This window comes from Euprymna scolopes, chromosome 24 (assembly GCF_053919585.1).
Source record: "Euprymna scolopes isolate OS-2025 chromosome 24, ASM5391958v1, whole genome shotgun sequence".
NCBI lineage: Eukaryota > Metazoa > Mollusca > Cephalopoda > Sepiida > Sepiolidae > Euprymna > Euprymna scolopes.
Window position 1 is genome coordinate 18,918,738 of NC_136505.1, and position 13,179 is coordinate 18,931,916.

At 35.9% G+C, this 13,179-nt stretch overlaps 1 protein-coding gene across 5 annotated transcripts in view; it reads right to left on the reverse strand.

Annotated features, from left to right (window-relative positions):
• The window catches only part of LOC145246619 (uncharacterized), a 538,839-nt gene that overhangs the window by 428,756 nt on the left and 96,904 nt on the right, over positions 1-13,179 (reverse strand). Inside the window, exon 1 of one of the 5 annotated variants that reach the window (XM_080108290.1) lies at positions 9,311-9,562. The exons of the other annotated variants lie outside the window; for them this stretch is intronic. The gene's annotated coding sequence lies outside the window, so the exon portion shown is untranslated. Of the gene's footprint in view, positions 1-9,310; positions 9,563-13,179 lie in introns of those variants that run through there. 5 annotated transcript variants of the gene reach the window in all.

Below are 13,179 nucleotides of genomic sequence, written 5' to 3' on the forward strand. Positions count from 1 at the left end.
TCGATAAAAAATGGGTCACTGACTCACCCTCATTTTGCTTCATGGAGTGAAACGTTTGTCGGTGGACTTCCTTGTGTAAGCCTCGAATGGCCACCAGTCGTATTTGATGAAGAAGGAACTCTTCTGCTGCATTGTTGAGTCGTTCTGGTTCAATGAGCGTTTCCGGTGTGCATGCTTCTCGCAGTTCGTTTCGAATTACAGCTGGATTTTCGAGTCTGCACATCTCCTTGTACCGTGACCAGGTGTCTAAAAAGAGTGCCCATTCGCTCTCTGTTGAGTCCAGACCTATAGAAGGTCGCTGCATTCTTTTTGTTTGCGACGTGTTCGCTCATCCATGTAAGATGTCCTTCCGTAATTTGTTTTCTTTTTGTAACTCGACTAGTTGACGTAATAAGAGAACGTTTTCTTGTTCCATAGTGTGACGATATCTTTAGTTCAATGCTGCGATATAAGTATTTCACGTTTTAAAGGGACAATATGTTCGTAGCACCATGTAAAGTTTGCGTTAAGCAAGCTGGTTTCCCAATCCGACAGCGTGTTGCCGTGAATGAGTGTAAACAACTAATGGCGATTCCGCTGTCCTTTTATAAGGGGAATAACTCCACTTATGCAAAGTCTGAGCGAAAGGGAGATAACTCCTTTCTGGCCTCTACAATATATATATATATATATATATATATATATATATATATATATATATATAAAATTTTAGTCATTCAATGAATTTTAAAATTTTACATCTGGCTGAGATAGTTTAATAAATATTGATTCTTTAATATTTATAATATACTTTAATTTTACCATCTTGGATCATTTTGGTAAATTTAATTGTAATTTTTATTTTATATATATATATATATATATATATATATATATATATTCCCTCTCCCCCCCCCCACTAACCAACAATCACGAGGTTCTTTGCTCAGCAACCGAGAAGGCTAATATGCTTGCCAGTCGGTTTGCCTCAAACTCCACACTGGACCCTCTAAACCACTCCCTACCTCAATTTCCTATGCGGACAGACGCCACGCTAGACGATCTAATAATCACCCCTGCTCAGGTGCATGCTATCATAAAAAACCTTGACACTTCAAAAGCATGTGGACCCGACCTCATCCCAGCTGTGCTATTAAAAAAGTGCTCAGCTTAAGTAGCTCCAGTTCTCTCCAAACTCTACAACAAATGCCTTAATGAATCTTGCTTTCCGGGCTGTTGGAAAACTGCTTCTATGGTACCAGTATTCAAGAATTCTGGCGAAAGAACTGACCCATTAAATTATCGCCCCATTAGCCTCCTCCCACTTTTTGCCAAAATATTTGAGACCTTAATTAACCATGCTCTAGTCCAGCACCTTACAGATGCTAAACTTTTGACCGACCAACAATATGGATTTAGACAAGCCCGTTCCACGGCAGACATCCTCACTGTAATCTCTGAACGCATATACCATTCACTGGACAAAGCCGGAGAGGGCAGAGTGGTAGCTCTAGATATATCTAAGGCTTTTGACAGGGTATGGCATGAGGGTCTCCTCAGGAAGATTAGATCATACGGTATCACTGGTAGAATACTTAACATAATTAAATCCTTCTTAGATAAGAGAAAAATCCAAGTTGTCCTCGACGGTCGTACATCTAAACAATATGATATAAATGCGGGAGTGCCCCAGGGATCTATCCTTGGACGTCTGCTGTTCTTGATATTCATAAATGACCTCCCAGACAAAATTGCCTCTGAGATGGGTATATATGCTGATGACACCACACTCTATAGCAGGCACGACAGGAAAACTAATGAACATATATCTAAAGTAATGGCAGAAGCACTAGAGGATGACCTCCAATCAGTAGTGGAATGGGGACAAAAATGGATGGTCATGTTCAATGCCGCCAAGACAAAACTGGTTTCATTCAATAATTACAAGAAACCTTCTCTACCACCTATAGCAATGGCCAACGACTCTTTATCTGAGAGTACGTCTCTCAAGCTCCTTGGCCTAACGTTCACAGGAAACATGAGTTGGAACAATTACATCGAGGGCATTGCCAGGGCCGCTGCGAGGAAGGTGGGCTCTCTCTACCGTGCTAGAAAACTTCTAACACCCGAAAGTATCCTGTACCTCTATAAGGCCACTATTCGCCCATGTATGGAGTATTGCTGTTATATTTGGGCTGGTGCATCGGCTACTAGTCTCTCGCTCCTTGACAGGGTTCAAAAGAGAGTCGCAAATCTGATAGGCCCTAAACTGGCATCTAAGCTTCAGCCTCTGTCCCATCGTCGAAACGTTGCATCCCTCTGCCTGTTTTACAAGTATTATAATGGTGAATGCTCTGATGAACTGCAAGCACTTGTGCCCTCACGACGTGAACACCCTAGACAGACCCGACAAGCTGCAAAATCCCACCCCCACACTGTAGAGATCCCTAGATGTAAAAGATCTTTCTACTCCAGTAGTTTCTTCCCCAGAACTGCTAGACTTTGGAATTCCATTCCAGGTCACTGCTTCCCCAACTGTACTGACATGCATAAGTTCAAGTGCAACGTGAACCAACATCTCGCTGCCCTAATCCCTACATAGTACCCCAGTAGATGTTTCCCCTGATAGTAGCCCCCTACACCAAAGTGGCAATATGTCTTGTTTGGGGTGAAAATGTAATAAAATATATATATTTAGAGGTGGCGAACTTTAAATTAAAATAAAGCATGGAAATTATATTTAGCATAAAAATCTGTGGTTTCTTCACAAAAATGAATACAATTTTGGCACGTGACCCTATTGACAGGCCCATTTCGCGAAATCATTCCTGCATCAAATATTACTCTCATTATATTGATTGCATAATTTGCAATTTGCAAATCATGCTCGGATGTCAGTCTCGATGATGAATTGCCAAACCAAGCTGAACTCAAAATAACCGATTGTTGTAAAATCTGCAAGTAAAAAAAAAATAGAATTGTCAATTTAAAGTCTGCCGCCTCTAAAAGACACCTTATATATATATATATATATATATATATATATATATATATATATATATATATATATATATATACATGTATGTATGTATACATACTAGCAAAAGTACCTGTCGTTGACTGGGTTCAAAAACAGCCTACAGAAAATGGACTCTGATTTATGAAAGTATGATAGGTTATGAAAAGGAAGCGTTGTAAAGAGATAGCTTCGAATTTGGGGGTATCAAAACAAAAGCCAAATATGATGAAAGTAAAAATAAAATAGATAAACCCCATAATTTATTATACCATACCTGTTCACACTGAAACACTTATCACAATGTTCTGTGGATCTATATTAAAACACCTTGTTAAACTGTGTGACATATTTCCATTCTATGGAGTTCAGGTGCGAACGAAAACCCCATAATTTTATTATACCATATTTCTTCAAGCTGAAACATAATTATCAAAGTATACTTACGTAGATAGATATGAAAATTTGTACCTATTTCCATTCTATGTAGGCCAGGCGCGAACGCAGACCCCACAATTTTATTATACCATCCCTATTTAAGTTAAAACATACTTATCAAAGTATTATTATGTACATCTATATCAAAAACACTTGTAAACGTTTTTTAAATTTTTTATTTCCATACTTTGTGGGCCAGGCGCGAACGCAGACCCGACAATTTTAATGAACCACCGTTCTGCCAGATCAAACATACCCATTCCTGTGTCTCAATACATCTTCTATCATTATACGTAATCAGTTTTTTAAAATAGTCAACCATATAAGAGCCTATTCATGACCACACACACACACACACATTCAGCTTTATATTATAAGATATCATGGCTTGAGGTAGTTGCTTGTCCAACCGCACCGATGAGCTCTGAAACAGCGAAATGGTACTGCACGTGTATTACTATATATATATATATATATATATATATATATATATATATATATATATAGTTAGTTAGTTAGTTAGTTATAAAATATATATGGCGATTAAGCTACACTGAATATTTCGCGTTTCATCCACTCTAGGATTCTTCAGGCTTATGCGCGAATTTTGTGGTTGTCTGTCCTTTTTATACAAGCACCTTCTAGTGAGATTTTAGTTAGCCAATCAACTTTCTAGTATCCTACGCACCCTTCCTATCAGCCAATGCACGGTGGATACTAGAAAGCTGATTGGCTAACTAAAATCTCAATAGAAGGTGCGTTTATAAAAAGGACAGACAACCACAAAATTCGCGCATAAGCCTGAAGAATCCTAGAGTGGATGAAACGCGGAATATTCAGTGTAGCTTAATCGCCATATATATTTTATAACTAACTAACTAGCTCTACCTACGTATTGAGCACTTTTGAAGTAAATTACTTAAAGTTTACGCATAAATCTATACTTTCGTATATTAATTTTATGTGAGTAAATGAAGTAGTTATATATATATATATATATATATATATATATATATATATATATATATATATATATATATATATAATATAATTAGCCCGGAGCGTACATCAGCCAGAGACTTGTGAAAATCCACAAAAAATATAAAATGAGAGGAATCAACCAGAAACATTACTAATGCAAATAACAACAATAACTCATCAAGGCGGATGGGACGGAAATGAGTCACTAGCATGAATATATATGTTGTCTGTTTTGAGTAATACTTGATGTAAACATTATGTAGATATAAATCTATCGAGATCAATTAGCTGTAACTAATGAGATATTCACAATGATAATGTTGTTGGCCTCCTTTCAGACTCGAGAAACAATGGATACCCCTTGTAAAGCTATCTACGTTGGGAGTGAAGCAAGGATTGGGTAATCTACAACCGCACCTATACTAAACCAGTACTGCTTGAGTTCAATGAGAAGAAGCCCAGGACAACTGCAAGCAATGTCACGGTTACAATTATTAACTTGTTTTATTTTCACTTGTGGAAAAGGATGCGGTTTTACTGAATAAAATACTTCATGAAAATTCAGTTGTAAGAAAAAGGAGGTTGAATATTTAATCCTCAGTGTGGGTGACGCTCAAAATACAATTGCGAATTACTGAGGCCTTTTACCCAATCATGGCTGAGAGAATGAGAGCATGCTATCCTTGTAGATTAAATAAAGGATTCCGTTCAAAATTCTGTGCAGATTCCAGAGTTTGATAGAAAGATTCCCGAGTTTGATAGAAAGATTCCCGAGTTTGATAGAAAGATTCCCAAGTCTAATAAAAGAAGGTCGGAGATCACGTCAACCAAACCGTTGTGAAAATAACAGTCAATAACAGAAGTCCAAAGGAACCAACTAATAAAAACATTTTTATATATCAAATATTTAAAATTTTTCAAGACTGCAAACATGCAGAGAAAGTTTGCTGTTACTTTTTTAATTTTTTCTTCTCCCACACTAGTTACCCAACCAAAGCATGAGTCTATTCTATTTAATTCATAGCTGAATGGGTTCATACTTTTTCCAAGAGTATTAGTAAAAGTGTATGACAGAAATCGAACTTGGCATGTCTAGTCAGCATTCTTCATCTGAAACAACTACACCACACCTTCTCCATAGATCTTTTTATTCTGAAATTAAATAAAAATGGATGACTTATTATTTTTTGTTAAAATCATCTTGATACTGGTATTATTTGAATTTTTTGGACTGCTGTTCTCATCTTGAGTGTGATTTTCACAACGTTTCGCTCACTGTAACCTTTGACCTTCTTCAGGTGTATCTTGTGAACTCCAGAATGTTTCTGTCCAACTTAAGACACATTTTTTTTTTTTACACAGTGATCACCACTTATCAAGGCCCGGAAGCCACTCAGGGATAAGGGTTATTGCAAGTACATTACGTTAGTGTGGAGATTTGATAAAGTGTTTACTTAAGGGAGCGGTTCATTAGGAATTTGTTAACATTGGACGTGAAGACATCCAAGTTGTAGTCCGGTGGGAAGCAGGCAGACAGAACAGAGTTCCACAGGCATGCAGTTCTAAGAAAGAAGCTTTGTTCATGGAATCCGCGTTTGATGTAGGCACAGATATCGAGTGGGGGAAATTTTCTCAGTGGATTCAGCTAGACGGGTGTTTTTCGTGAAAGATTGGCAAGGGGGGACCAGAGATTGGAGTTCAGACGAGCGCCTGCCATGGAAATAACGATAAAACAAGGATAGGCTCGTAACGTCTCTTCTGTGGGAGAGAGGTTGCAGGGTAGAGAAAAGGGCATCCCCCACTAAGCCACAAAGTCTATTTTGTACTCTGTCAAGGCAGGATAAGTTGTTTTTAGAAGCTCCTGCCCAGATATGGCAACAGTATTCCATCCTTGGACGTACTTGGCTTTTATATAGATAGAGAATTGCATCAGTAATGAGATATCTTCTGGAGCGGTAGAAGGATCCGACCATCTTTCCAGTGACCTTGGCAACAAACTTGATGTACGTGTTCCATTTCAGATCAGGAGTAAAGGTCAAACCCAGAAGCTTGTCAAAACACGGGGCCTCACCCAGACGAGAGCCATCCATCACAATTGATACCAGATGGGGACCAGAGCGTTGATGATGTAAGGATAGGAGTTTGGTTTTGGATGCATTAAAGGTAACCAGCCACCTCTTCCCCCACTGAACCACGCGCTCGAGATCAGAGGAGAGAGAATCAGAGAGAACTTTGTCATTTACAGCCTTTGATGTGTTGCCGTAGATGGTCGTGTCATCAGCATAGATGTCAACGAATGATTTAAGTATGTGTTTAGGGAGGTTATTGATGTAGATCAAGAAGAGAGTTGGGCCCAGGATTGACCCCTGAGGGACTCCAGCATTTATATTGCAGGCCTCCGATTTTTGTCCATCTACCACTACTCTTATGAGCCTATCAGAGAGAAATGATTTAATGATTGAGAAAACATTTCCAGTTATACCGTAGCTGGAAATCTTGTGAAGTAGACCCTTATGCCATACCTTGTCGAAGGCCTTTGATATGTCAAGAGCAATTGCCCTATTCACTAATCCTGTGGGATATAACCGTCAGCACATCTGCGGTAGATCTTGCAGAGCGGAAACCATATTGTGTGTCACTAAGAAGGTTATTCCTGCTGAGGTGGTTGACTATTTCTCTATTTAATATGGATTCCAGCAACTTACTCATAACACACAGGAGACTTATTGGTCTGTACTGAGAGGGAGATGACTTATCACCTGAATTCTTAAATACAGGGCAAACTAATGAGGTCTTCCAGGCACATGGCACAGTGGTTAGAGTACTTGGAGAAATCAATTGTAAAACTGATTGAGAATCGAACCTTCAACCTTCAGGAGAATATCAGTTTTACAATTGATTTCTCCAAGTAGCCATGACTAGATAGAGGTCCTAAGGAATTCGCAGTTGTACTTTTCGGTTGCTCACACTGAGAATCGAACCTTCAACCTTCAGGAAAATGTGTGAGCAACCGAAAAGTACAACTGCGAATTACTTAGGACCTCTATCTAGTCATGGCTGATGGAAAAAGAGCATGCTACTCCCGTGAAGTAAATAAAGAGTTCCATTCGAAATTCCATCCAAATTCCCAAGTTCAACAGAAACGTTCACATGTTCGACAAGATAGACTTGAAGAAGGTCGGGGGTTACATCGATCGAAACGTTATGAGTATCTCACTCAAGATGAGAGCAGTAGTCCAAAGAATCCAAATGATATGAATAATCAATCCTCATCTCAAAAATTCATTCTGATACGTCTTTTAATATTAAATTGAAAATTATTAATGTATTGTTTTATTTTTGTTACTGATTTTAAGCCTGATACTATGAAAATGTAACAATTGAAAAATGAAATAAAAAGGAATAATAGTCAAATTTTGTCGGTTTCATCAAATTAATTTATATATCAAACATGTGAACATTTTCGAACGTTCACCAATGGCAAATATCACTTGAAAGTTTTCAACTATGACATGAAACTAAGACATGTCTATATATTAATAGGATAACGTGTGTGTTATTTATTTTGTGTGTCACGCTTACATCTGAGTGACTGCAGTTTAATTGTTATGGACTTCTTTTTCTTGTAATAAATTATTTTACCAAGAATTCTTCATAAGTTTGGATTTTAGTTTCGATTATAGCTGATGGCACCTAAGTCATCTATTTTTTTATAAATAATTTTACCAACAATTCTTCAGAGGTTTTGGTTTCGGTTTCGATTATAGCTGATGGCACTCAATTTACATATGCATACATTTTTTTTATAAGTTTTGGTTTCGGTTTTCATCCAAGCTGATGCACCCAAGTTATATAGATATATTTTTTTTATTTTTGAAATCGCAACTTTATAATATATAAAAATAGATAGAAAATTAACACGATAATAATATATACGAAATCTGCAAGAATTAAAATATCATATTTAAGCATACTTTATGACCGGGCTACACTGGGCGTCCCTACCAGCTTAGATAAATACTTTTGCAGTTTTTACAAAAGAGCTACAACAATATCAGAGCGTGTCCATTTATGCTGAACATTCACAGAATGGCAACATCAATATATTATGCATGAATAAGCCCAACGTGGAATTTCTACAGGTGCAACTAGTCTATAAATAATGCAATATCTGTCCAGCACATATCAGCATGGAAAACAAATATTAAATAGATTATGATGATGATAATGATGATTATTAAACTATGAAATATCTCGAAATTATGAAACATTACACATTATTTTGGTTATCCATAAATCTAAATATCTAATTTCTATAAATAAATACAACAAAGGTAAGTGTTAAACAAAGCGTCAGTTTAGGAGAGATGGAGAAACATTACACATTATTTTGCCCATCCATAATTCTAATGGTCGGGTTTTATTAGACACATACTAGCAGGGATTAGTGTTAAAGTGGACATCAATTCAGGAGAGATGGAGAAACATTACACATTGTTTTGGCCATCCATAACTCTAATGGTCAGATTTTAATAAATACATACTGGCAGGGATTAGTGTTAAACTGGGTATCAATTAAGCAGAAATGGAGAAACATTACATATTATTTTGGCCATCCATAACTCTAAAGGTTTGAGCCTTCGGGCCAGGATCAAAGCGTAGTATCTGTTCTGCAGATGCTGCACTAAAGATAATTTGTACCAGTCAATGGAGGGAAAACCCTCTATACTGGGACAATTATTTTTGGTAACCAGAGTGCCCCCTTTTTGCCTACTTTTAGGGGAGCTGGTTTTGACCCCACATTAAAAACGGCCTTGTGCATAATTTGTTTTGGTGGGGAAGCAAATTAAATACAATAAATACTTATAAACAAAAGATACTCAAAAGATTTCTCACCAGGCAGATGAATGAGCTTGGGTCTTCTGTTGGAATAAAAGTATGATTTTCTTTTAGTCCTTTTTCTTTTTTTTTTTTTTAAATTAATCCTGTCCGATATGCATCCTGTTCGGTTATAACAGTTCTGGTTACAAGAGTGCTCTCTATCTGATCATTCTTCGATAAAGATGTTGGATATGAACATCATTATGTTGTGACTAGCTTGTGTTTCTAAACCGCACTGCTATCTTTTTATGTAAGGCTCACACAAACGCTGACCGATCGCAGTACCCCCTCCCGTTCGCACTATCTGACCCCCCCCACTCGCCCTCAGCTATAATAAGCAGCAGCTTGCTTTAGCTTTATCACAATTCTTTTTCCCCTTGTCGGGCTTATTCAACCTGTTGGCTTGCGTTTGTTTGTTCCCTTCATCAGCTTCAGGTATTAATGTCTAATCAATCATTTAAAGTATTGAATTCACCTGCGTGTGCAGTTGGTGGTGGCGGTGGTTGTGGTGGTGGGGCTAGAGTTTTCGCAGCGAAAGTAGACCTAACATAATTTTCTGTTACAAAGGAAAAGCTCAGATAGCTTTTTTTAATTCTTAATTCATATCTTTATATTGATAAAATTAAGCGATCATTTCTTGTATTCTTATGTGCATGTGTGTGCGTTTCTCGTCTTTATGTAACTTGCATTTTATTACGAACTAGCCGTTCAGCCCGGCTTTGCTCAGGCCCAATGTACTGTTCATAACTTACCCTACATGTGAATACACTTTATGTAAGATTTCAAATGTTCAGACCAAAATTTGTATGAGTAATTTCGTAGAGACCGCAAAGAGCAATTTTTTTTTACTTTGACCCCAATTTTTACCCCTTAACATTTATCATTTTGGTCTCAAATCAAAATACAAAGTTTTACCCATGTCCAAGTAACTTACATCTAAAATTTCAAGTGTTTAGACCCAAAATTGGCAGAGGAATTTGGTAGAATCTGCAAAAGTCAATTATTTCAAATTTGACCTTTTGGCAGCCAAACTTTTGCTCCAAAACTAATTAAAATGCTTGCTGCATGTCTGAATACCCGTTATGGAAAAAATTCAAATGTTTAGACCCAAAATTTGCTGGGTAGTTTGCTAGATACCACAAAGATCAAATCTTTTGAGCTTTGACCCCTTGGCAGCTCAAATTTTTTACCCAAACCGATGAAAAATCTTCCCCTATCTCTGAATACCCTTTATGTAAAATATCAAATGTTTAGATCAGAAATTGGTCGAATAATTTGGTAGCGACCGCAGAGGTCAAACTTTTTTTTAACTTTGACCCCAATTTTGACCCCTTAACATTTATTGTTTTGGGCTCAAATCAAATTATAAAGTTTGATCCATGTTCAAGTATCCTACATTAGAAATTTCAAGTGTTTAGACCCAAAACTGGCGGAGGAGTTTGGTAGAGTTTTCAAATTTCAAATCGTTTAAATTAAGGCTAGACAATCGAAAAAAAATCATTGAAAATTTTATATCTATATTATTAATTGCTAGATGAAAGATAATGTTTTTTAATTGCAACAAAATATACATTACATAAAATAAATCCAAGGTAATTTTTTGATTCAATTTAAATTAAATTTTTATACCTTACTTTGTAAAATTTATAAAAGTGCACTTTGAAGATAAATTTCAAATTGAATCTTGTACCTTTATTTTTAAAAGTCTATAGTAAAAGCATTTTGTTTAACAATTTTCATGCCTTGGATGAAATGCTTTTCTAAATTGTATCTTATCTTTTTAAGATTATATTTTAAAACTCTCCTTCTCTCTATTTCAGTTCGTATTTCTCCTCACACCACAGATCATTTTTGCAACTCCCTCTTTGTATTATTACAGGTCCGAATATTCTCTCTGTTTCAGTTTGTATTTCTCCTCACACCACAACTCATTTTTTGCAACCCCCGCTTTGTAATACAGGTCTGAATAATGAGAAAATCTGAATTTTTTTAACAAAAACTTTAAAATAACTTTTTTAGATTAAATCTTTTTAAACTTCTTTCAGAATAGAAAACCTTTAAAATTTAATAAGAGCATATTTCATATCGGTTTCATTAACAAATATTCAGTACATAACGAGAAAAATAGAGATGAAAATTTCAAAAGGACTGTATAATTGGTTATGGTCAATAGTAATCCTTGCCAACAAAATTGTTTGTTATTGTTATTCTATTATTATTATTATTATTTAAAACATTTTGTGTCCCGCTCTTTCACACGAGGACTTATATTGCTAGCTCAAATTTTCGACTCTAACCGATTAAAAAGCTTGCCCTATCTCTGAATACCCTTTATGTAAAATTTCAAATGTTTAGACCAGAAATTGTCAGTAATTTGGTAGAGACCGTAGCGGAATTTTTTTTTTTTTTAACTTTGACCCCCATTATGACCTCTTAACATTTATTGTTTTGGGCTCAAATAAATTTATTAAGTTAGATCCATGTCCAAGGAACCTATATCTAAAATTTCAATTGTTTATACCCAAAATGTGCGGAGGAGTTTGGTAGAGTTCTCAAAGGTCAAATCGTTGAACTTTAGCCCCTTAACAGCCAAATATCTGGCCGAAAACGGATTACAAAGATTTTCCCAAATCTCAGTACTCTGTATATCAAATTTCGAGTCTGTAGACTGATAATTGACAGAGTTATTTTGTAGCGAAATGTACACAGACACACAGACACACAGACACTTTCACTTTTATAGATATACTAGCATTTCAGCCCGGCGTTGCCCGGGTGTTTGGAGGTGTATGTTGAGCAAAAAAAAAAAAAAAGGTGGTCAATTTTTCTAACCTTGACCCTTATTATGATCCCTTAACATTCATTGTTTTGGACTCAAATGAAGTTATTAAGTCAGATCTATGTCCAAGGAACCTATATCTAAAATTTCAAGTGTTTAGACCATAAATTGTCGGAGGAGTTTAGTAGAGTTCTCAAATATCAAATCATTGAACTTTGACCCCTTAACAGCCAAACTTCTGGCCGAAAACGGATCACAAAGATTTTCCCAAATCTCAGTACCCTGTATATCAAATTTCGAGTCTGTAGACTTAAAATTGACAAAGTTATTTCGTAGTGAAATGCACACACACACACACACACACACACACACACACACACACACACACACACACACACACACACATATATATATAGAGATAGATAGATAGATAGATAGATAGATTAGTTATTTATTGCAATATATATAAATACAAAAAAATTCTAAAATTCAAGATGTTGTCCATCTTACCATTCATTTCTTTCAGCATGTAAAAATGTACAATTCTTGACAGCACCTGTTTCGTAGTGCAGAATCATTCATGTAATTCTTATGTCAATTTTTGAATTTCTTCCGCCTTTAATCATCAGGAGAATAGGAACTCATAAACTTTAAAAATTCCTTATTCTTCTAATGAGTTAAGGTTGGAATAAATTTAAAAATTAACATAATAATTACTTGAATTATTTTGCACTACGTAACAGGTGCTGTCAAGGATTGAACATTTTAACGTGCTAAAAAAATAAACAGAAAAATGGACAAAATCTTGAAATTCCGATTACAGACTTTTTGTCATCTATTTGTCATTTATTTGTATATGCTCTGTTGTCCATCTTACTGTTTATTTATTTCAGCATGTTAAAATGTTTTAACAAAAACCAAGACTTCAAGAAATGGGTTGATAGCAACAAAAGGTGTATTTCATTGTTAGTTACAATTGCTTCAAGACCATTTCGACAAATTCAAACAATATGTCGTTTGAAAATTTTCACAAGAACAGCCTTTCTTCAGACTTATTAAATAAAAACACTTTAACGATGAAACATTAAGGAAAAGAAACATTTCC